We start from the raw sequence: 25,935 nt of genomic DNA, 5'->3' as shown, positions 1-25,935 counted from the left end.
CGGCACCCAGAGGCACGGGGCGGGTGGCAGTGCTTGCCGACGAGCCCTCCTGTGAGGTGTCGGGGAACGTGCGAGGCCCCGGGGCCAGGGGCGGCGCGCGAGGGGGAGACCCTGGTGCTTTGGAACCAAAGCTGGTTTTGAGAGTGCTGCTGCCCGCGCCGAGCGCTGCTGCTGTGCTCCTGCTGCCGGAGGCAGCGCTGGCGTGCTGCCCGCGTCCAGCTAGGAGACGCGACCCTCGGTGGAGAGTGAGATCAGGGATGTGGTAATGGAGGCCTGGGGTAGACTGCACGGAGAGAAATGAGTAAATATTTTCTATTATCCCTCCATAGCTTTATCCCTGTTAACAATATTGATTGTGGAAAGTGAAGGTGAAGTATACGATTTTAAATACAGCTGTTGCAAGTCATAATTCAAATAAGGACATTTCAAACATGTCTGAAGCATGGCAGCAGCAATCAGCAGCACAGAGCCACTTGGAAATATGGCCACTAACAGTCTTCTGAAAAGCGTAAGGCAAATTGCCAGCTAACTAAGAGCTAGAGGAGCACCACGGCCTGCTGTGTTTTCCAGAGTGGCCGGTGATGAGTTTGTTCATGGTGTCCTTTGGAGAAGGAAAAGCATTTCCCACTGGCTGATTTCTCCCATGCCGCTGCCCCACAAGCTGCCGCCGCTGCCTCCCAAGGCTGCGGAGGCGAAGGGACGGGGTGCCGGAGGCAGCGCTGCCTCCCCCGCAGGTACCCTGTCCTGCGCCGCTAATGACGCTGCTCGCCTCCTGGCCAGGAGCAGCAGCTGATGCCGCTATTGTTTCTTTGACAATAATACAGATTTTAGACTTACTAGTCACGGAGACATTTTTCTTCCTCTCTTCCTAGTGCAGCATAAGCTACTTTGACACCCCAGGGACAGGCTTAGGTACAGCTCTGCAGCGGGTTTGGTGCTGTGGCGGTGAACCTATGACCCTAGCACTGCTGTGGACATGCAAGTAAATTCAGAGGGACCAAAGGTAATTCTGGGGCTCTGCGTTTCCTGCTCATCAGCTCTGCTTCAGCATCACAGCTACACCTTGTGCCTTTAGACTTAGCTCAGTTCCCACTTGCCAGGAGGTGAATGAAGAAAAATGTCAAGATCTGCAAATGTAGCTAGACCTTAGGGTGCTGCTTTCCCCACCAGGGTGAAGAGCAGGGCTCCTCTGGGCTTGTTCACAGCAATTATAAAATGAACCATGTGAAAAACCCTCTGGAGTAACTCAGCAGCTCTCAGTTCACTTTGTAAGTGCTGGAAATTGTCCTCGGGTGTTTCAGAGGGGCCTGACGTGTGACTCGTTACCATACGGGGTGTGTGTTTGGCATTGAGGTAAAGCACCGGCTCTACCAGATTTGAAGGTACTGTGAACATCAGTCACCTTTAAGGCATAATAATGTTTTCTCCTTAAAGATCAACCGTGGGTTTTGTACCTACCAAAGTCAATGGGAGTTTTGTTGGTGCGACCATGCTTATGTAAAAATACTACTGAAGAGACAATCATTTTGAGGTTTTGTATTTTAAAAATGTAAAACAAAAAGACCTTCCTTTCTACAAAGCAATAACATGTCAGAGAACCGTAGACTTATAACCAAGGATCTATACCAAAAACCTGTAAAGGGAAAAGCTAACAAGAGGTTCTAAGAGAAGGTCGATGAAGCTGTACAAAAGGGTAAATATTCTGATGGTTTCCTCTCAAATGCATTGATATTAGGTTCAGAAAGAACTCTCCAGGTATGTCTGGTGCTCAGTTTTCCAAGTAAATACTGCTTGTCTCTGCTTTTAATCCAATGTAAGACCACTGGCTGAAGGGCTGAGCAGTTTGTGAAATTCCACCTAAAATTTTCAATCTTTTTCAGTGAGAATTCATTCAGGCTGTAGAGCTGGAACAATTGCTGTTTCATTATATAAAATGAGAACATTAAACTTGACAGCAATTCCAGGGCATAAAATTTCAGCAGAGCCGTGGAAGCGGTAGAGCAGCTATCTTTGACCTTTGGTCCATCATAAATGGGGAAAGAGATGTTTGTCTGAAAGGGGGAAAGTATCATGCTTCTGGAGGCTGTTGCTGCTTTTATTAACGCAGCAGCCTCCCGGTCAGCTGTGCTCCTCCACCACTGGCTTGTGGGTCTCACACACCCAACAAGGAGGTATACTGAGCGCTATAAGGGTGGAGCAGAATATTCGAGGCAGAAATGCCAAAATAGGTCTGCACCAAACCCTCCTGAGGGAGACAAGTGGGAAGAGCACCCAGATTAGGCATATTAGGTGTATAAGCTATACTGAGTAATCAGCATGATATGGCAAAAAGGAGTCACCAAACAGGGCTGATGAGTGATTTGTGCTGAGTAAGCATCAGTACCGAGCCAAAGGTCTGAGTAAGTACTACCTCTGAGTCCTACTTCAAAGAGATGTTTCTAAGAGCCTTGAGGAGCTGGGCACAGCAAGTGTTAAGGAAACACAAAGTACCAGAGACTTCTGATTTAGCTTAGGGTTGAGGTAGGTCCAAGTTTCAGGGTATAAATAACAAAGGAAGATCTAAATCTGTAATATCCTCTGCAAGCCTCTTTTTTTCTCATAGCTGAAGAAGCTACTGATAATGTTTTGCTTGTGCTAATCAAAACCTCATCGTACTCCATCCTGGTCCTCTCCTCTTTTGCTCTTCAAAAGGCACTCATTGTCCTGTCTGACTGCCAAGCATCTAAGCAGCTTTTCGCACTGACTCTGTACTCAGGAGAGTGAGGAAGCTGTGTTTTCATTCACAGCTTCAGAGCATCCTCCTGGTAGGAATACAGTTTTCTTGGGTGCTGCATGAGTGTCCCCTCGGTACGCTCGCTGTGATCTCCCATTGCTGTGAGAGCAGTGGTACTCCTATCACTGACCTATGAGTATGCTGTGATTTAAGGGTTTTTTAAAGCCCCACAGCTTGACCCAGGCAGCCAAAATGGAAAAAAATAACTCCAACAGTTTTGCTGCCTCTGCAAGGAGAGAGCAAGGAGAGGCATGGGTCACCCTATGGAAATGAGGCCAAGACAGACAAAATGAAGCAGCAGGCTCAAAAAATCTGCAGTGCTTAGTATGGGTAACATTTGCCAAGTGTTCCCAGCGCCGTGTAGGCAACCTGACCTGCGGCCCGCGATTGTGCGAGGTGCATGCCAGCAGGAGCGATGCTGCAGAGCAGCCAGTCACCTCGGTGGTCTTTGGAAAAGTCCTCAGCCACGGCCGAGCCTACTGCCGTGTTCCACGCCCACGCGCAATCTTGGCATTGAAAGTGACAGTGCATGAACCCAAGGCCCAGGGAGGAGGTCCGTGAGCTCGTTGGGCTCAGAGCACACCGAGGCAGCAGCTCCCAGGAAACAGCTGCTTGTGGGTCCCAGGGAGGCCACCATGCACCCATGCGAGCGGAGACCCTTTGGCCAGCCCCGCTGCTGCCGTGGGTGCTGCTGGCACCGTCCCCCGGCAGCTCCCAGCCCCTCTCCTGGCTTGCTGCTAGCGGGACACAGTGATGATTCCTGCTCCTCATCTGCTAAACCTGCAGAGCAAAGATAATCCCCTTTCCGCTTACACGGTGTTTGAGTGGCCTGGTGCCCCGAGGGAATAAAGCAAAGGGTGTGGGGCGGTGCGGGGCAGGGGGAGACGGCTTTGTCACCTGAAGGGGGAAAGAAAGGGAAACTAGTTAAAAAGAATTTAAGGCAAATTTTTGACACCAGACCTGCTTCAGAGGAGCCATAACCTGGTACCTTGTGTTCCTGCAAATTCTGTGAGCATTGAAACCGGTGAATTTGAAATTTTCCTAATAACACATCAAATATTTCACATGGTGCTAATGACAGATGTAATATCACAGTTAAAATAAATAATTGGCACTTTTAAAAGCACTATGTTATTTCAACTGTGTTCTTATGGTTCAGATGTTTCTATGGAATAGTCGTATTTTCTTCTGACACCTTTACAAGTTGGGTTCAAAATGTATCATTACGAAATATGGTCAGATGCATTAAAATTATAATTAAAAAAGTGCTCTTCACCCTGACATGAAAAATTTAAGGCTGGTACCAATGAAGAAAGTACTTTTACCTATTGGATAAAAGGAAAGCAGTGTATTATTCTAAAAGTGAATTATTTGTCGAGAGTTTATTTTATAATGGTATAATGACATTTGTGGACCCTAAAACGGAAATATTAGCCCTCACAATTAATTAGCTCTTAAAGAGAATTTTGCACACCCACATTATGAGTTACAATCGCCTGTTTCTGGGTTCACAGTGGGGACACCGGAGGGGAAGCAGCATCCCCCAAAACCTGTGCGAAGGCCCCCGACTGCCTTGGCAGCAGCACTGCGGGTGGCGGGGGCCCTCGCTGCGCTGCTCTTCCCGAGGCCGCTGCGAGCTGCCACAGTCCCTGCTCCTCGCACGGGATCCCTCCCTCTGATGTCATGGTTTTGCAGGAACCCTCTCCATAGCAGTACAGTCAGAACCGTATAAAATGTGCAAAGTCAGGGTTTTTTTCCATGATCACCAACTAAAAAAATAAGAAAAGGGATGTTGCTCTAAAAAGGTTGCACAAAAAGGTTAATTGTGAAGGGACTCAGTGTGGGAAATATGAGCTTGAGCAGCGGTTCTCCTAGAAAGTCGGAGAGGATCGGGACTGACATGGCTCCGAAGCCATAACCAGCAAACCAGTGTGAGCCAAATGGTCTCAAAGGGGAGAGACGGTCACAACCCAGAGAATGCAGAGAGCCAGAAGAGGGTGCTACGATATCTAATTATCCAGAGAACTTATTTAAATAACTTTGTTTAATATATCTCTGATGGGGCTGTGAAGCCCTCCATCTGTCGTGCACACAACCCAACTGCTCCCAACTGGGTACCAGTTTAAATTCGGTTACCTCAGGGGTCGGTGGGACCCCAGCCGTGCGACACGTGTTACCGGGCTAATGCGGTTTGGGTTGGAGAAGAAAGTGCAGGATGAAGTTACCATGCTGAGAGCTGTAGGCTGTGTGGAAAACATCTCCCCGGGCCCCATCGCTTCCCTGGTCACCACCACCTGCTTTACACCAGTTGCACCCTTTACTGCACCGATGGCTTCAGCATTTGGAGGCGAGGTTTAAAGGGAGGCAAGGGACTGTTGCTTAGTTTCTCCATTTTTGCTCGTCGTGTAGCGTTATCTCCAGGTACTTACGCCTCATACAAGCAGTGCAGTTGCAGAGATGCTGTGGTGCACTGGCCGTAGCCCAGATAACAACAGAGATGGCTGCTTCGCAGCTCATGATCCCTCTCAACGCATCAAATTTAAACCTTCACCTGACCAAGAGTTCAGTAAAATGTACTCATAAGACTTACATTATTCATTGCTTCAGAAAGTGCCAAATACAGGAGGGTGGGACAAGCGCCTTTGCAGATGGGGAATTACCTTTCCCTGCTGCCAACCAGGAAGGTGCAAGAAAGGACGGACAGCCCCGGTCCCAGTGAGGACACGACACAAAAGCCGAAGTCAGGTGCATTTATAAATAGTTCCTGTAGGTGCAGGCTTCATGTTTCTCCTCCCTGGGAGGAGAAAAAGCCGCAGAAGAAGCCCTAGTCCACCGAGCACCTTGCACTGGTGCACTGACTCTAGTCTATTAGCAGGAATTCTGGAAACTGAAATAAGTGCTGAATTAGCCCAGTTGCCGCTGCTGCTAGCAAGTAACTGCTGAGGGAGCAACCAGTGTTTTCAATGCGCAAGGAAGAGCTATGGTTTCCTGTCCTCAGGAGCTTTGCCACACAGACAGATAAAACAAGTCAGGCACAAGATGTACCCTAATATTGTTTGCATGCCAGAAGCCTCTGTGCAGTAATTACAGAGATGTCTAGAAGCGTCATAATTATTAAGAGCTGTCAGCGTTTCCATTACAGCCCCCTTCATGCACGCAGTGAGCCTCAGGCGCCTCAGGCCGCAGTGGGCTGGGAGGCTGCCTGCGGACCGCGGGCGCATGTTTCGGCTCCATCGGTTCGGCCGCCCGGGCTTCCCCCGGCCACCCAGGTGCTCCCAATGCACCCGGCACGGCAGCCGCTCTGCGCTGGGGCGGGGAGAGAATTAGCTCTTCCCAGTTGTGTTTTAATGGTACGCTCAGTCCTCGTGGACCTTGAAACGAATTATAACAAGGAAAGACACTTCTAGAGGACACGAGCGTGGTGCTTAGGACATCACATTAAATCGCAGGTGCTGGGTCTGAGAGCTTGAACTGCTTCCTTCACACAGGCCGAGCGGCACTGTGCAGCGGTGCTTTCCAAACAGAGCGCTCACAAAGCAGCAGTGGAAGTTGCTGGGAAACATTTTAAAAGCTTTTACTTTTTTTTCCCAATTTTTTGCAAAGTTTTCCAGTTTAGAATTTTTAAGAGAAAATGTAAAAAAAAAATCAGCGAACTTTTTTCCCTGCTTTTGTCAGAAAGTTTTATTATTGACACACATTAATACTTCATAGGAAAAAGATGTTGCCTGGTTCAGTCCGAACTGCGGACCTCTGACCTCACACAAGATTCACAATCTTCTTCCAAAGGTGGAAATCTTCTATTACTGTTTCTTGGAGATGATTCTAATGGTGCAAGGGGTTATTGGCACATGGCACACTATGCAATGTTTTTATGCCAGTGTTATATAAACAGAAGATCTGGAGATACAGGGTGAAAATGGAGTGGCTTTTCTTGCAGGACATCATGTTTCTTTGCCCATTCTGTTACAGCTTACGCTTGAATAAATATGATTTGATGCATACTACCTTATGAGGCTAGTATTTTAAACACATGTTAAAATAGACTTATTAAAAGAGTCTGATTTATTGTTCTTGTTCTGTTTGTTCTTCCTGTGTGTCTAAATGCAGCTTTCTCTCCATAGAAATTTGCACTGATAGCAAAGCTAGTCAGTGGAAGAAAAAGACTCAAGATGTTAAATATTCTAGGGCAATACGTGGCAGATAAGATGCTATTGAAGCTAGCAAGTGTGTTAAATACCATGGAGACATAAACAGAAACTGCAGGCCCTTTTCCTCTCTGGTCTGCAGGGGAGACACAAGCATGGTGCGGATCTGTGGAGTCTCTCTTCAGCATCACTCAGAGCATCGTACCGACTCCAGCGCTCACACGCACCCCAGCAGGGATTTGCTGTCGTCTGAGGGGACCTGCTTTCATTACTTCAGTAAGTTCAAAATTAACAGGAAAATTAGAAGCTGATAACCAAAAGTCATCAATCTGAAAGTACAACAACACTCACTAGCTTAGAGAAATAATAAGTATTAGAAATCCCTTTCAGATTGCTCGGGGGGAGAATCGGGGTGAGTTGTTTGTGCTTTGAAATGCCGTGTTACTTTGGGGGCAGATTATATATTTGTCATTGGTGAACAACTGCCTCAGCAGAGTGACTTCCATCTGTCAGTGCCGCTTGCTGCATCAGGATCCGACACCCAGCGCTTGCGGGGGCCGTTCCTAGTCCATGGCTGCAAAGCGAGGGCACAGCCACCCTGCCACGTTTCCCAGGCTGAAACACTGGCGCCCGGGTCCGAGGGCCGCTGGGCGCGTGCAGGCAGACATGAGGGCTACCTGCGCTTGTCCGGCGCCGGCTCTCGGCAGGCACCGCCTGGGGAATTGAGAGGCAAAGACATCCGCAAGTGTCCGTTTCAGCTCCGCCTAATTGGCTGTGGCCTTTCAATCAGGCACTTCATGAAGACACTTAGGAGTGTGCCTGCTGCTCTTCTGCATGGGCAAACTGGAGATGATTTGCGCCACAGGTTAAGAAGGGATGGGCCACCCCCCTGCCATAATCAGCCCTCATCAATCACCGCGTTCAGCGTGGACACAGAAGGGCTGAAGCGCGGCTAACAAGACTTTGTCAGTTAAAAGCTAGAGCTGAGGGTATCACAAGTGTTAAAACGCTCTATTTACTATACGTGAAGGTAAAGCAATCTATATCCCAATCGCTGGAGTCATTTGAGGCGCACGGGTTGCTGACAAATGTGGATGGACAGATATGTAAAGATGATGCGTCATGAGCTCTGCTGATGAGTTTACAGCAGAAGCCTCTGAATTCACATCAAATGTGTCAAAGGGTGACAGAACTACATCACACAAACTCTGGCAGTTTAATTTGGTGTCAGCTATTAGTGTTGACTTTCAGCACTATTGCTGCTCAGTGTTTCTGCCAGCAAGGTGACATAGCCTCACAGATTGCTAAATTTCTTTGTTGTAAGAAATAGGGTTTGCTCACTGCACAGGAGTCCTCTGATAGAGGAAATCCAGAAGGTCAGAAAACTATTTTGCCAGGCTGCAGTACTCCGTTTTGTGACCTAGACTTTCCATGACATTATTTGTGGTTAAGTATTTGATTGTGTCACTACACAGAGAAAATGTCTGTGTCTTGGGTTTTTTAATTATTCTCAGTTGTTTGGAAAAGTCTTATTCATGTTATGGGCTCTGCTCAGCAATGCTGGGATTTACCAGATGCACTGGAGGTCTGTGGAAGTATGGAAGGCTTTGAGAACTGAATTTTACGTTCAAAGCATTTTTCAAGGCAAAGTGGTGTTTTTAATACATTTTGCTCATCAAATGCGGCCTTTGGAGGTGGTTAGGGAGACTGGCAATAGACCCAAAATGGAAACATTACAGCTTCCCCTCCTTCTACCCCTTCTTAGCTATTGTTGCTGAGCCTTGCAAAGGATTGGAAAAAAGAGGAATAAAGCAGAGTAAAGGGGGGACAAGTGGGAAAACGAAAGCTACACCACTTGAGAACAAAAAGGGTTCTAGGGGAAATATATCCAAACCCAAAACATTTCAAAATGTGTCGTGTAAAACAGTTTGCTTCATCAACAGAATAGGGTGAGCAGAAAGAACAGTCGTGTCTTCTAGAAAGACTTAAAATGGTTTGTATCCAATTGCATTTCTTCAAAAATATCCAGTGTGAACACTCAAGCGTGAAGGCAGACGCACCCAGACACCCTGCTCCAGGAGTCCCTGCTATGGTGCTCCCAAAGCTGGAGATAAGAAAATACAGCTCCCGTTGCAACGAGATTGTTTAATACATACTCTCTATCATTCACCAGCGTAAGTTTAAGCAGCACATAAGCCACTTTGACACAGCAATATATCATTCAAAAACAAAACCTGTGCACTCTGCACCGGGCACAGGCGGATGGATAGCTCATCAGAGGGAGAGAGAGTCTTTCATCAGCTGCCTTTCACCGGGTGATGACAATAATCATTTCAACACAGGGTACACAACCTGGAGTGATGAAGGCAGCAGAACACATCTGGCCTGATCTTTTTAATACCGAATATTTTAAAAACCTGAGAACATTTGTCGGGGTGCTTCAACACAATGCCTGAGCCATAGGAGAAAAGGTTACATTTATTAAAAGAAGAGCCAAGAAAAAGGAAGACAAACTGCCTGTGACAGAAAAGCGTGGCTTGCGCTACATCCATCTCCAGCCGTGCTAGCAACTTCACACTGGAGATGTCAGAAGGCCAAAAAAATGTTACAGCTTTTAGCATCTGATCCAAAACCAACTGAGGTCAATGCAAAGCTCTCATGTATTTCTATAAGCTTTGGCTTGGTACACCATAGTTACACCAACCATGTTCTCGTCTACACAGCAGTATTCAGGCCTTGGGTTGTGCTTGTCCTCAGGGCACACAGCAAAATGCTGTATAAAGGTGGTCAGCATCGTTCCCACAGGTTACTGAGCGAGAAATCGATGAGCAGTGAACTTGCTTGACCAAGGTCACCTAGAAGATTCAGGGTAAAGCCACGTCTGGAAACAGAAAAACTCTGAGCCCTTTGGTAGCGGTCAAGGGCATTTGGGATGGTTCCAGCCACAAAGTAAGCTGCAGGGTCTGGAGGGGTTTTGACAAGTGTCATGTTATTTGCTGTCAGCTCACAGGTCCCATAAGTGTGCAATCCCATGCGAGAGCTGCACATGGATACCTCCCAGTCACAGCCTCGATGGACATTTTTGGTCTAGATCTCAGGGATAGTTTCCTGCTTGTCCCCTCCATTCAAAGAGCACACATGAGAAGGAGGTAAAGACATCGTGCACCTTCTGTGCTAGCCAGTAAAGAACTAGGAGTACGGGAGGAAAGGCTGCATGACGGGACACAGGGGCATGAGCTTCCTCTGCCATTCAGAGCCAGTGATATGCAGGAGAAAACAGCCTGTCAAGAGCAGCAGGAGATAGCTTCTCAGCATCTGAAGGGAACTGAGTGGATGTGCACACATACCGCTAGTGGGACATATTTTTTCTTTCATGTGAGGTACAAGTGACGTCCCAAAGAAACCTGTTTGCATTCATATTAAATGGCAATGGGTATAATTCAGGTTCTTGATGACCTTCTGGCAAGTAGGAGAACCTCAGCAAGTCTAGAGATAAAATCTTAAAATAGAACAAAATTATGTCTTTGAGTTTCTCGGAGGATTTCTTTGGAGTGCCATCTATATACAAACCTGTTCTCTGCTCAGCAGCAGGAATTTTTCATTTTCTGTATTCGGCACAGAGCTTTAGTAAAAATCCTCTGTTAAAGTCTCTTAAAAGCACAGTTAAAAATTGATTAAAAATGAATTAGTGTATTAACATGCTGGTCAGAAAAAAAGAGATGGAGAAGGGCATAATAAACAAGACAATATGAAGAAACAAAGCTAATTGCCAGCCTGGGAGAGCCATGCGGCACATTCCTAGTAAGCTGTCTGTCTTAAACCCTCTGGATCAAAAAGTGATTAATCCTACAGACAAATGTAGCCTTGATGGTAGAGATACGCAAAATCCCCTAAACAGAGCAATGCGGTGTTACACTTACTGTTCTGAAGGCCTCAATTAAAGGGTCTTTAGCTCCAGCCTTTCCCATTATGTTCCCTCACGTACCAGGAAGCCCCGTCCTCGCGGCAGCCCGCTCTGAGCCTCGAAGACATGCTCTTGGCAGTGCCCGATGCTGCTCGGCCAAGCTTTAGCCCTCCCTCGGCTGCCCCTTCCCTGCCCCGGGGCTGAATTACCCGCCCCAGCCGGTGCGGGGAGGAGCGGGCACCCCGGCGTCACCCACCACCCCGCACCTCCTGCAGGCCCGAGCCGAGCCGAGCTGAGCCGAGCCGGGCAGCTCTGCGGGCAGCCCCGCGCCGCCGGCGGCCCCGCGCCGCGGGCGGCAAAGCCGGGAGGTGCGTGGGAAGGGGCACGATGCGGGCGGCGGCGGCAGGGGAGCGACAACGCGCACAGGCAGCCTGCGGCCACGCCGGCCGTGCCCTGTGCGCCGGCAGGGCCCCGGGCAGGTGGGCGCAGCTTCTCTTCAGCCCCCAGGAAACCCCAACGGGAAAGCAACAAGAGGGAAGCAAAACCGGGGGAGTTTCTATGGCCTTATTTCTACCCAGAATCGCAGAGGTTTAACCCTGTGTTTCTTGCCCATGAGGGCCTTGTGCCTGTGGGACAGGACCAGGCAACGCTTGCCGGTACATGGGCAGTTTGGAAGGGACACAGCCGGGCCCCAGCCAGAGGCCGTGGGGAGAAACCCCCAGCACTGCCGCAGCCCGGCCCTGGGAGCGGCGCGTGGGAAGCCTGGGCTGACCAGCTCTTCATTTGCTGCGTTAGGTCTGGCTCAGTAGAGCCCCCCGTTATCGCGTGCTCAGCTCTAATCGTAGAGCCCTGCTAAGCAAAAGAGTTTTCTACACAACTCTTCTGATCTCTGCCCTTAATTTGATTATCTCCAGGGCTGCTTCTGTAAACTTTCTCTCCTTTGCTTGGGGGTTTGCATGCTCTTTGCTAACATTAGCAAGCCAGCTGCCCTGGGCAGCCCTGCAGGGCCCACCCCGGCGGTCTGTGGGGCAGCATCTGCCCCGCTGCGCACGGGCTGCCCCGCCGCCCTCCTGGCTGCCGGCCCTCCGCCTGGCAGCGCGGCCTGGCGCAGGGTAGATGGCTCCTGGCTAGACGGAGCTCACTGAGAGCACTTTTTGTACAAAAAATGTTTTTGAAACTGAAAGTATGTTAGATGCTTTTTAACTTTTTTTTTTTTTGCATTTTTGTAAGATAGTACCAAACTCTGGAAAAGTACACTTCAAGAATCAAAAGATCTCAGGTTAAACGTAGTTGAACAAAAAAAATTCTCAAATTATTTACAAATTTAAATGAATATCTACATTTAGAAGAAAAAGAAGATATTTTCTGGAAAAGGCCTTTTTTAAAAAATAGAAGCTATTTTTCTCTTCAAAAAATACAGAGAGCTTTTTGACTGTCTTTGCTGGATTTTTTTACTCAGCACATCTCCTTTCTATTTTATTACACATTGTGTTAAGTGAGTCCTTTTAGACTCATCAGTACATCGCTGGTACAATGCACTAAAAGGCTTTAGAAAACACATCACACTAAAAGTATGGGTGCTAGAAAATGCTCTAGGCACTGTATGGCAAAACACAGGACTGAAAGTCTTCATCGAAACCAGACATCAGTTAAATAGGTTGCTGCCTTGCCAAATCCCAGCCTCCTGGCCCCGGCCCCGCCGTTCAGCGCCGGGCTAACGCTGCCGCAGGGTGCGCGGCCACATAACACGGCGTGCGGGGCGTGGGCACGGCCGCCACGGGCACAGCGCACCGGAGCAAACCGCAGCCATGCTGCAGGCATGGGAAGGTCGACCTGCACCCACCTGTGAGCGACCCCGCGGCCTCATTCCCGACCCAGCAGCAGCACCAACGCTTCTCCCCACTGCGGTCCTGCAGCAGCAGCTGCCGAGGAAGGTGTTTGCTGGTGGCTCCAGGCTCCGGCGGCCGCCTCTCGCAGTTATTCTCAGTGTTAAGAAATGCTCAAAACGGACTTGCTACTACTATGAGTAAAAACACAGAAATGTGAGGGAAGTCTAAGCGAGCACCTTCATTGATAGAAGAACTAGGATGTGAGTTATGTGGCCGTGCTAGGGCTGCTCAGAAAGATGAGGCTTATATGTCCAAACTCAGGGGGCTTGAGCAAACAGCCACAGAAAGGGGGAGTATCAGCCCTGCGTACTTGATGCCGATGTGGAAGGTGATCAGTGTGAAACAAATGCATCGTTCAAATGTCTCGCTCCATTTGCCAACCGAGACCAGAATTCCTACGCTTATAAATAGGATCCTTGCTCTGTGCAGTGCGAAACCCTGGATTTTCCTGCAGCGCGTGCCATTTCACATCCCAAACGCCGCTCGTCTGCTGAACCAACTGGAAAAGACGGTGGTTCCCCAGGGAGGAGGGCAGGGAGTGAATACCTTCCTGACCCCTACAGTTGCTCATTTTATGCCGTGAAACATGAAATTTGATTACTCTTATCATTAGCTTAGCTCACATAGCTACAAATGTTATTAGTAGCCATAAAATTATTGAGGCCCTTTTAAAATCCATTTTTAAAGAGTGTGTGACATGTATTAGCAGATCTGAAATCCTGATTTCAAATACCCTCACTCGAACCTCAGAAACAAAATGTCGAGCTAAGCAACAGTGACAGGGCTTGAGAAGCGCTAATGAAGAGTGGTGCCATTGCCTAAGAGAAACATTACACATTATTAACACATTAGCCCACTAAGGCACTGTGCCAGCTGTAATAAGCAACCAATTTGGCATGCTAACTGAGATACACAAGACCATTCAGAAAATCTTCCTCCATTTTTTTCCTCCCTGATGGACAAACACATGGTGCAACCTGTTCCCATCTCTCTAATGCCCAGAAAATCACTGCTTAGCTGTGCCCTAATTCCTGTGCACGGTTGGTCACTACCCTATTAATACTTTGACACCGATCTTCCTGATGCAAGGTCCAGTTCACAAATTGGCTACATATATTATCCGTGCATGGGAGTGTGGGAGGGATAAATCATATTCATTATTCACATTCATGAAATTCCAAACACATGGGAAGTACTGATGGTGTCCTTGGGGAACAAGAAACAGCTTGTCAGAGATATCCAAGTAAAAGGGGTGCAAAATCAATTATGAAAGGAGGTGTTTCCTGCTCTAACAAGCTAATTACTGTACATCAAGTCACAAAGGGAAAACTGATGCTTTTTATTTTTTTAATGGAGGTGCTGTCAGATTAAATCAACTTGGGAGGATGACTGGGTTTAATGTATTCCCTCAGCTGATGCTCTCTTTAACACATTTACATATGCAAACATGTTAATATTCTGTCGGAATCCGTGAAATAGGACTGACAGGGCAGAACCTAACAAAACGGTATGTGACCCTGCTCCTGCAGCTTATTTACATCATTTACATACACTGGTAACTCCAGCTCAAACTGGGAGTGATTGCTTGGGAGTCGCTACTGTGAAGGCAGGAGCATCTCAACAGGGAAATGACACATCCCTGCTGCTGGAAGGATCCATTTTAGGAGGCAAACCAAACGTATAAATTGCTAATGAACTATCCCTTCCTGTCCAGCACAGCTAGCAAAACCGCAAACGGTTGATTCCCCCTGGGATAAGAAATAGTTGAAGCTGGGGTATTTGTTAGATGGCTTCCAGGTTATCTGCCAGGAGCAAGCAGCCGTGTCGTGCTGCCTTTTCCACAGCAGGACTCAGAGCGAGGGGTATTTGCTGCCCGCCTCTCCCAGCCCCTCGGCCAGCCCGCACCCAGCAGGGCTCCCTGGCTTTCCCCGGGGCTCCTGCCCCAGTGCTTGCCTAGGATGAATGCGACGCGTCTCTGCTTCCCTATACCCATTCCTCCAGCCTTTCCTTACAGACTCACAAGCCCTCAAAAGCTAGCAGTCAGCAAAAGCTCCCTGCACTCCCCAGCCTTTGCACTGGGCAGTGACGCTCACCTGTGTTAGGGGTCCAGGCACTAACATTTCCATTCGCTGCTCTCCAAAAGATTAATTGTTTTCATGCAACCATCTGTGCGGGAGGCCAGAGGTTACAGCCTGCCCACAACCAGCCCGTGTACGAGCAAATACCCAGAGAGCAGCGTGCAGATGAAGGCTTGCACCTCCCGGGCATCCGGCTGCTTCCCCGATGTGACGCTTTCCGCAGCATCAGGGCCGGGCGGCAGGGAGGGTCTGCGTTGCCTGATGTGCCCAGGAGCTCTTGCCCGCAGCGCCGGGGGCTCAGCGCAGTACCAGGGGCTGCAGCGGCGGCATCAAGAAAAGGTCAGGTCAGCCCAGGTGCCCACAGGACAGGGAGCCAAGCCCGGCCTTAGGTCTCACTAACTTGTCGGAGTGGGATCGACAGAAAGCAACCGCAGTGGTTTGTCCCAGGCCCGAAGCGGGCAGCCAAGCCCCCCACAGCCAAACAGCTTTGCAGGGAAACGTCCGGGCTGCGCTCTGTGCCTCCTGCAGCTCTGCGGGCCAGCATTTGCAGGCTCCAGCATGATGGCTGCACCCAGCTCTGTCAATCTGCTTCCACCTCTGAGCTGACTGTAGCTGAAAGACAGATGACCTGTTATATATTTTCTTACCTTTAACTATTCCCACATGACCAGAGTGTTTCTGGGCTACAGATAATAGGTCCACTCTTGAAGTCTTTATCAGGGCCAGCTTGTCGCTGGTCCCTGCAACACCAGGTGTACAGGGGAAGATTAGAAGGAGCAATCAGATTTCCATTTGTTCAGAGCAAAGGCAGGAGAAATTTCTATACTTAGAGGTGGTAACAAGCTGCTTTCCATTGCACTCACTGGCCAAAGCCTTGTTCTAAAAGAGCTGGAGCATCTCCCACTGCACACCATACACCTGCAGAGCAGGCCAGGAGAGAAGGTATTTCAGCTTGGACACTATTGCATTGCTCCTTCAAAAGAGGAACGCATCAAGCTCCTCATTCAGGCAAAACTCCCAGTGTAGCTCCACCTAAGTGCAAAGGGAGTAAGGATTCAAAACCTGGTCCAAGATGAGACAAACATCTGTTTATTTGCCTGTTGTCTTCTCTCCTACTGAGTAAGCATGGGCAATGCTAGGGAAACCATGTCATTCATAAAGTGGATTGGTGTTCTTGGAGCTATTCAGTTCCTTCTTGAGGAAAATGCACAACCTGTGTCTTACACTCAGATGGATTCACTCACTTGTGGAATTTATCCCTTGATACCATTGTCTGACACAGGCTTTCCTTCACACACACATCTGCAGACAGCAATTTCCTATTACAGATGCTGCCCATCACCTCCATGTTCCTTTCTTCCACTCACAAGGAATTCAGATGTAGGCGCTTCAGAGCGAACTGGGATGGCCGAGGGAGTCTGGCCCCAGCTTGCCTGTGGTTTAGCACAGACCCACAGGAAGGGCCTCGCAGAGAGGGCAGAGTCCGGCCAGCGGTCCTGGCCAGCACACTGTGAGCTGGGCCAAAGGCACACTGCACCACAGAGGCCTTTTCTCCAGGCTCCATGTCCCTGGTGCTCCCTGGCAGCACTCTGCACAGACAGGAAGGGGAGCGATGTCAATGGTGAAGGGCAGTCCCAGTAGGCAGGTAGGGTGGCTGAAACCTCCAAAAATGCATGCTTCCAGGCAGATGGGAGCTGATGTTGTCAGGTGCGCTGTGCAAGGGAAGCAAGAAAACAGAAAGTGAAGGGAGCGTGAGCTGCTGGGCGTTTCAAACCCTGCCTTGCCGGGCAATGCCCACTTGCTCCTCCACGGCTGGAGCAGATGAGTTGGGCCTCTGGGAGCTCTCTGAAATGCCTGCGCTGGCCCCACATGCTAAGACGCACTCTCCAGTGAAGTCTGTCTCCTCAATAAAGGAGAAAATGGAGAAGATGGAGACATCTGCTGGGAAGCTGTCAGCTTTATTAGATACATGCGGGTTTGGGGACGGAGCAGCAAGAGGATCTCAAGGAATCTGAGCTCAAAGAAATAAAAGCAACTTCAAAAGGCACAAGCAGACCAGCAGAATCACTTAACAACAATATTTTTTTGCTGGCAATACAATTGAAAACACCTGAGAATCAGATCAGGATTCAGCCTATCCCCCTGCCTGGAACTGCAGCTGCTATTGATTCTGGGCACTAGATCTTAGGAAAGCTCCTCCGTAAACTCCTGACACTGGCCATTACAAGCGATCCCAGATGTGGAAGGATTTATGGGATCCCCGCACTTTAAAATATGCGCAGATTAAAGACCGTGCTAATTCTAAAGCTAGAGGGAGATAGCACTCGTGCCCTCTCCGCTCTCCTCAGTGCCAGGGTCTCACAGCAGTGCCGCTGGCTGGCACGGGCAGAGTGGGCTCAGCCTGGGGACCCTGGGGCAGCTGATGGAGTGCCCCAAGGTGTCCACAAATGAGGACTGGGAGAAACACATCTAGAAATGCTCTATCGCAATCCACGTGAAATGGCTCAGCGTCTCCATCAGGAAATCTGGTGCAAATCACAAATCACCCGCAGTTAATAGTCCTTACCCAGGAGGGCTCTTTCTCATGACTTGAACTACCTCGCCATGGCACAGAAGGAGGACAGGCACCCCTTCGTCACCCGCTGGAGGAGCCCGGATGCTGGTGCTGTAGCAAAAGGCAGGAGTGTATCTCCTCACTGTGTATATCTGAGTATCACTGCGAACAGCAGCATCACTAAAGGCACGTCGATCCCATATAATTTCCTTGTTATTTGTCTTTAACGAAACAGTAGTCTTTAAAGTAAAGAAATTAAAATCTACTTGCTTGGAAAGCTGGGTGTGCAGCCACTTGGTAGGGTTTGATTTTGGATAGTGACTACAGAGAAGCTAGCTGCCAGCTTGTGTTCACACACATCTCCAAATTGTCTGTGAGGTCTCAAAACTAATGATCAATATGTTGCTTCATAGTCCACAGAAGAATTTGATTTCCACGCCTATTAAATAATGATAGATTTTATGACAGCAAATGTAAGATTTATCATGTGACTGGGATTAATTTTTGCTGATAATCTGATACCTAACCCCATAGCAAAGTAACCAGTGCTTCGCATCTCGAGCGCAGCATCTACTCTCCTTTTGCAGCCTGAGCTCGGGGCAGTCTCCAGGGCTGCATCGTCCCTTTCCCCAGGACCAGGCAGCTGCCAGCTTGTCCCAGGCAAGGGAGCACGAAAATACACCAACATCCCCTGCGTTTCCCTCTAGTGAGGGTGGGAGGGAAGCCGCCCATATTTGCAGGATCATCCCAGGATATAATTTCCTGTTCTTTCCCTGTGCATGGTCATGTAATGACAACCCACAGTTACTCCCGCGCTCCCTTGACGCAGCTAGCACAACACGAGCCTCGGCCGTGCCGCGGCATGCTGCGCGCTCGGGCAGGGGGCTGCCGCGGGGGGCTGTGAGCCCTGGCTGTGCGGCACACAGCGCCCGCCCCAGCCGGGGACCAAAACGCCAGGACGCTCTTCCTTAGAGGAGGACTCCACTTTTTGCTAGCAGGTGAGAGACACAGTCAGAATAACTAATAGATACCATAAGCTCCTCATTAACAAATTAACAGAGCCCATAAACAGCAAGACAGCTTCCTGCTTCCCAAGGCCTGCTGCTGTGGGTGAGTGGCACAGCTGCCATACAAATGCTTTAGAACTGCCAGACCAAGCCCTAGCTGAGCTGTTTCAAGCCCCACTGACCCCTGCACCACTCTGAGTGATGTTTTCTTTTGTTTCTACAGCCTCTAAGGTGAATACCTTGTAAAACTGCTACAGCGAAGGGTATCAAACAGCTACTCTAAGCCTTTCAGAAAAAGCAAAGCTCTGCAATCATTAACAAATACTTGTGATGTGCTACCACATTGAAAGAGAAAACTACTCCCCTTCAGCAGCAAATGGTAAGTATAGCAAACAAGAAAATCTATCAAATCTAGTGGATGTGATGAGAGATGTATAATCCATCCTCAAAATGAAGGCTATGGGGTTCTCTTGCTAGGTACAGTCCTGCTGGAGTGGTAAACATCGTGGGCTTGCATGAAGCAGAGAAGCCAGTTCCCACTGAAAGAGAGTGAAAACTCATTCCTTATTGCCTTGATCCTAAGTCAGGAATCTCTCCCTCTCTGTATATGTATGAAATCTGCTCCAGGTGGAGCAGCCCTGGTGTTGGGTGATGTGGACAGAGATCCTTTGTGAGTCGGGGCAACATGTCCTCCTGGCCGGAGCAGCGCTGTGTATCTGGCTCAGCTTAGCCTCAGCACACCCAAATTGAGGAGGCCATCGAGGAGGCTCTCAGAAATTAGTCAGCTGTGACAAAACTCCCCCCTTCCCCCCAGCAGGCCCCACTGAAGGAGCAAGGGGCAGGGAATGGGATCTTCAAATTGCCCCAGCCACTTCTGGGGCAAACATTTACTTTACATTAAGTGGCATGTAAAGGAGAGAGGAGCCCTCTCTCTCTGGCTGCTAGGGTTGATAGTTAAATATTTATAATGTCCAAATTAGCATAGTGAAAGCTCAATTCATCAATTTGTTCTGGTCTGTTTGCAAGAAGGGGAGGGGGCGTCAGGCTCCCGGCAGGAGATGCAGCTGTGGGTGGGCAGGGCAGGCCTGCTGCCTCCACCATGGGTCCATCAGCGTGGCTCCCTGCTGGCACCGAGACTTGTTGCCCCCGCACACCCCTTGGGCAGGGTCAGAGGGGAGGCTGGCTGCAGGGCAGGGCTGCGGGGATCCCTCCTCTCTCCCAAACCTGCTTGCCTGAGGGGCAGCCCCAGGCCGCTGGGGAAGCCATGGGGAGCAGCCTGGCCAGGGGTTGCTGGCCAGGGCAGAAGCCTGGGGCTGCCCGTGCCGGGGCCAGGGGGGTGCAAGCTGCCCTGGAAGGGTTAAGGCTTTTTGGGCCGAAATCCCCCAACAGAAGGCAGGGTCAGCCTCGGAGCTGAAATCTAAGTGCTAATGACTGATGCCCTTCACCCCTCCACTGCCTCCAAAGGCGAGTGCCCTGGATGAGACGAGGCCGAAGAGCGTTTAACATTTGAACTTCTTCTCGTCTGCGAGGCAGCAGGCCGTTGTGCGCGGGGTCGCTGACCCCCAGCCCTGCTCCCCCCAGCCCCTCAGCTGCCTCCCAGCCCTAATTGAATGACAGATGGTCAGCGGCAGGGAGAGGCCAGGAGCAGGGCCCCACGCCCCCGGCGCTGCTGCCCACGCTGCCCCGAGGCTGCCCGGCCCCGCAGCCACACACCCAGGAGAGACGGGGCAGTGGGCAGGGGTGGGTGCGGGGTGCTGGCTGTATTGGGGGCAACTCTTGCCAGCCCGGCACCTCTCCAGTCCTTCCCATCCCTCTGCCACGCAGCAAAAGCATCACTAAATTAATGGAGACCTGACCAGTACAGAGCGGCTGAGGCCTTCCAGTGCTCCTGGCAGTGCCAGAGCCGGGGAAAGCAATGAGCTGGGCTGAGCTCCTGGGCCTCTGCGGGGACACGGGGCAGCCGCAGGGAGCCGGGGCAGGGAAGGCAGCGCTGTGCCTGGCCCCTTCACCTGCCCGCGCCTGCAGGGGCTGCTGTTTCCCCCCATGCCTCAAGCCGAAGGTGCTGGACGTGTCCTGTCCTGGGTGGGGGATGCCACGGGTGACAGAGGGGCCTCTCTGCAGCCACAAAGGGGACCATGGAAATGGCTCCTGGTGAGGCCAGAGCCTGCCCCTGCCTCCTGCCCACAGCCCTGCCTGCTTCCTTCCAGACACAGCCCCCTGCTGCAGCCCGCTGTCCCTTTAACAGAGCGCCGTGATTCCCACAATTACTGGGATTACAAGGAAAGGGTTATCGATTTGCAGCCTGTGCTGTGTGATCAGCGCCCGGGCAGCCCCCCCGGCCCACCTCTCCTACTGTAAGCACGAAACCATTTATAAATGTTTTATTTCACTGATCGCCTCACCCTTGCTGCATAATAATAGCCCCAGCAGCATGGCGATATATCCTCCCCACTCCGCCTTTCCCTGTGCCCGCAGCCTGCAAAAGGCACCGACGTGATATGCAGCAGCCCCTGATTTGTGTGTATGTTTTAATTACCGCCGGAGAAACCTGTACACAAGCATAAAAAAGGGTGAGGGAAAGGGAGAGCAGGCCCAGACGGCGGAGGCAATGGCAGCCTAATGCACCGCTGGCTGACAGCGACTTCCGCTCAGGCACCTTCTCCAGATCGAACCCTTCGATTGTAACTGAAACAATTTGCATACTGATTCCTCTCATAGCCTCCCGATCCATAACCAGCCAGGCAGCTATTCAAATGCAAGTAGCATCCCTAAATGCAAGGCTAGACTGACCCAAATGCGCTGTCCAACAAGCAGAAGGAGAAGAAAAAAACCCCTTGATTATTATTTCTATTTTTGTTCCTTTTAACCTTTAAAAGATTTAGCTGGAAGCTAGCTGTTTGTGCCTGGGGATGTAAGGGAGAGAACTGATCCTGGACTGGACTTAAAGATGGAGCAAAATGGGGCGCTGGAGAGATTTTTGGTTGTGTGGTGTGGTGGTTTTTTTTTTCTTCTTTTTGCTATTTTTATTTTTATCTAAGCCACAAACTGAGGCTCTTTGGGGTGGAAAGAGGGTCTGTCCTCTCTCTCACCCCGTTCCTCCACCAAAACCACGTCTGCTCCTGCAGACCCAGGGAGTGCACGAATTGCTGCCTGTGCCTCTGCCTCTGGTGCATGTTGGGCTGATGAAGAACGTGTAATTCTGGCTGTAAATTCTTGCATTTAAGTTGGTCCAATAAAAGATCTCTCCTACACCTTGTGAGGGTTTGGTGCTTTATTTTTTAACGGGACTGGCATGGCAGCCGCAGCGGTTGCATTTTTTCTTCTTCTTTTTCTTCTCCTCGTTCTCATTTGAAATTATGCAGATTTTTTTTATTACTATTATTATTTTTATTTTTATCTTTCTCCTCCTAGGGGGCAAATCTAGGAGCGAACCCGCATCGGATGCCTGTCCCGGCGGCGTGCGGCGGACAGCGGGGTAAGCGTGCCCGGCGGGGCGGGGCGCGCCGCGGGTGCGCAGCGGAGGGCGGGCGGCGGCCCCGCGGCGGAGCGGTTCCCCTCTGGGCGCCGTGCGGCGCCCGCAGCCTTGCCCCGCGCCCGCGGAGCGGGGTGCGCGCAGTCGGGGGTGGGGAATGAGCTCCGTCCGGCGCCTCCGCGCCCGCGGAAACGCGGTCGCTCCCGCGCGTGGGGCCGCGCGGAGCCGGCCGGTTGGCCGTCCGCCCCGCAAGCCCTGTGCACTGTCCGCGCCCGCTCCGCCGCCGCGCAGCCCGGTGTAGACTGGGGCCGCAGCCCGCCGGCGCGTTCAAGGCGAGCGCGGTGCTGGAGCTCTGCCAGCCTCCATGTTTGGGGCCGTTTCGTGCTAAATTCACCGTGAACGTCCCCGAAATCGATCCGATGATTTTCTGCTGCCAAGGGCCCCGCTTTTCTTTCGGCCCGGGTAACGGCGGTGTCGAGCTGCGGGGACCGGAGCCGGTGCAGGCCGCCCGCCCCGCGGGCTCGCGCGCTGTGGGGAGCAGCGGCACGGGTGCCTGAGCGCGTATGTGCCGCGTCGCCGTACGCAGGGGTCAGCGGGGGGAGACGCGGGGCCGGCTGGCTCCCCGCCTGCTCAAATTCCCCTCTGCCGCGGGCGGCGACCTGTTACCTGACCTTCAGCCACCCCCGGGGGCGGCGGGGTTTTCCGTCCGAGCCGCGCTACGCCGGCGCGGTGGATGGCCCCGCCGAGCGGAGCGGGCCCCGGGCCGGCCCGGACGCCCTCGGCCTCCCGTGGGTGCGGGAGCAGGGGGAGCCTTCGGGCGGGGGCCGGGGCGAGCCCAGGGGGCCGGGTGCGCGTTCGGATTTCGCCGGAGGCGCCGGGTGGTTGTCGATCTTTCTCTGGTTTGTTGCATCACCACAGCTCGCCCCTTAAAACAGTAATTCAAGATGTAAGTAAAAGTGTTTTCATTTTTTATTGATCCTGCTAACGTCTTGCATTACCCAACACGTAACCACAACAAATGATTGCTCATTTGATACGGAGAACTTTATCGACGCTCCAGTCGGGGCGCGAATCCCAAATCCCGGCGGCCTCAGGCGCGGCGCAGCGCGGCTGCGTAGCCGTGGGGCGGGTGGGCGGTGTCCGAGCCCCGCGGGCCCGGCCCGGGCCCTGCCGCCCCCCGGGGCCGGGCCGGGCCCGTTGCTCTGCGCTTCCCTACCCGACGGGGGGGCAGCGCTGCCCGACGGGGCGCACGGGACAGGCCGGGGGCTGCCCGTCGCCCCTGCCCGCCGCTTTCGTTCCTCGGCAGCGGAGGTCGGCGAGCAGCGGGAACGCAACGGCCGCGCCGCCGGGCCCGGTACCGCGCGGCCGCCGCACACCGGCTGCCCACCCGCTGCGGGCGCGGAGCGCCAGGCTGCCCGCTCTCCCCCTGCTTTTCTCCCATCTTTTTTTTCAATGCGGTAAATATATATATATTTTTTAAAAGAGGCATCTTGCTTGGAAAAAAACAACAAACAAACAAAAAACCAAAACAAAAAAAAAACCACAAAACCCGACCCAAACAGAAAGCAACTGAGGTTTGGGGCTAGCAGGGGACAGCAAACGATTTGAAACAGCGGACCCCGTTTCACTCCACGCGATCCCTTTCCGCTAACGGCGTGAAAGGTTTCTCAGCCATCAAACACATGCTGCTGTTTTAGCGCTCTCCGAGAATATAATTTTTGTCCTTAATACTAGAATAGAAGGCAAGTTTATGAGGGAGAGGCTTGAAGAATTGGTTTCGATGCAAGAAACCTGCAGTGAAATGAAACTAGGTGGATCCTTTATTAAATGATTTTCGGTCTTCTGCGTTTTTATGAAAATAAAAGGCAGCACTTTGTCATTTTTAACAACGTAAGTAGCCAATAAATCTAATTTTCACATTGATCTGTAGGAATTAAGTGATATCTGCGCTCTCTGCTGTGAAATCTTTTTGGAGACAAGCGCGACTTTCTCCCGGCGAAACCTGTTTTTAAAAATAATAATTAAAAAAATATTTTCCAAAAATACCGCTTAAAGACCGCACGAAATAGTGCTACCGGCGGGCTTGGCCGCGCGTGCCACGCGCAGCGCTCGGACAGGCGGGGGAGGGCACGGCGGGGGCCTCGTGCCCGTGAAGTACGGGGGGAGCAGCGCGTGCCGCCCTCGGCCTGGCGGAGGGGGTGCAGTCGCGCTCGCAGGTGCCCAACGGTGGCCTCAGCCCGGAACCGCGGGGCGCGGCGGGCAGCCCTGCCCGCTCCAGGGACCGCGTGCTGCCTGCGCGGGCCCGTGCCCGCCCTGGGGCTCAGGCCGAGCGTGCCCCCGCGCCGAGCAGCCGCGAGCACCTCCGCGCCTCCCTCCCCTCCGCCAAGGCCGGGCTCACGGCGCGCCGCTCCCGCGCACTTGGTGCGGGGCGCGCGGGCTGGTGCTGTTCGGCGGCTCCGAGGCGTGTCCGTGGGGGCGAGGAGCAGCGGAGCGGGGACAGTCGGGCCCCGGCGGCAGGTCTTGCCCACAGACACGCGCTCTCTCCCCCGCGGCTCGGGGCCGCGCTCCCGCCGGTTACCCTTAACCCTGCCCCGGCGCAGGAGCGGGGCCGACCGTATCGCGGAGCGGGTTAACAGCCGCGGGGTGTTTTCCTGCGGGCTTCCCAGGGCGTCCTCGCAGTACCTGAGGCACAGGGCTGCAGGCCGCCGCGGCCGTCATCGCGTGGGTCACACACCCCCCTCCACCCGCGCGGGGGGCAGCGCCGGGCCGGTCCCAACCTGCCTCCGAGCAGGCGGCGGCGTAGAGTTCAAACGCATCCAACTATCAGAAGTCATTTATCCGGTTTCATAAATAATGTCCTTATTATCTCCAGCCCCCGTAATTCATGCTCCTGTCCGCTTGATTGCGGGGTTTCAGCAGATAAAAAGTTTATAAGTTGGTCGGGTTCTTGTTTTCCTCTTTCCATCATTAACATCATTAATATAAGCTATCAATAATCCTGTCGTTTGGAGCATAGCTTCACAGTATTGATCTGCGCAGCTATTCATCTCTGCCATAGAAGACACGGAATAATTTTCGCATTACAGTAGCTTGGATTTGCTTTTAATTCATATTTAAAGCTGCAACTGGCTCTGTGGAGCCCTCTGCGAAAGACTAGAGGCGCCTAATTAATAATAAGTTAGAAACGAAGGAAGGCACCAGCGGATAAATAATTAATACAGACATCTCTGTCTCTTTGAATATTGCTACTTTTAAAACGCAGCCTTACCGGGGCCGTACTGTAAGTCTGCAAGTCATATTGAGGAGATGATTTAAGAAAGCTTTTTTTTTTTTCCTGAAATACAATGCTAAATTATTTACGGTGTTTTGCAATCTTCACTAAGTTCCTTCATTAACAAGCGCTGCGGTCTGCTCCGGGGGGTGCGGGAGAGCGCGGCTGCGAAGAGGGATCGCGGCGGCTCGGCCGGGGCAGCGCCCGCACCCGCGGGGCTCTCCCAGTGCCTGATCCCAGCTCCGCGCCCCGCAGCCCGGGGGGCGTCCAGAGGGGAGCGGGACGGCCCCGCGCCACCGGGCCGCCCTCGGGCCGGGGCGAGGATTGCGAGGGGAGCCGGGACCCCCCCCGCCCCGGGCCGGCACCCGCAGCGAGCCCCCGCCGCGGATCCCCCCCGAAAGCCGGGCCCTGCCCGCCGGCTCGGCCGGGGCAGCCCGTCTTCCCCGCCTGCCCCGACAGATGTACGTGTTTTTGTCACCGAGCAGGTTTCCGAGAAGCTCGACAGGGGAAAGTCTGGAAAAGTTAATCCCCGCCGGCAGCTGCCGGCTCCGGGGCCTCCCAGCGTCACCTCTGACACGCGCCCCGCGCGAGGGGACGGGGCCGCAAGCTGTCACCGCGCAGCAGGCGCGGGAGGGCCGCGCAGGGACCGCCGGGCGCGGACGGCGGCAGCGCACGCACACGCAATTGACAAAAAATACCAAAAAAAATTTTAAAAGGGAAAAAAAAATTTAAAAAAACAACCAACCAAACAAAAACCAAACAAAAAACCGCGAAGACCTCTGTCCGGTCCGCTCCTGCGTCGAGCCGGTCGCTGCCCCGGGCCGGTCCGCCCCGTCCGGGCC

Source organism: Phaethon aethereus (genome assembly GCF_964289735.1).
Source record: "Phaethon aethereus genome assembly, chromosome: 12".
NCBI lineage: Eukaryota > Metazoa > Chordata > Aves > Phaethontiformes > Phaethontidae > Phaethon > Phaethon aethereus.
This window is presented reverse-complemented; position numbering follows the sequence as displayed.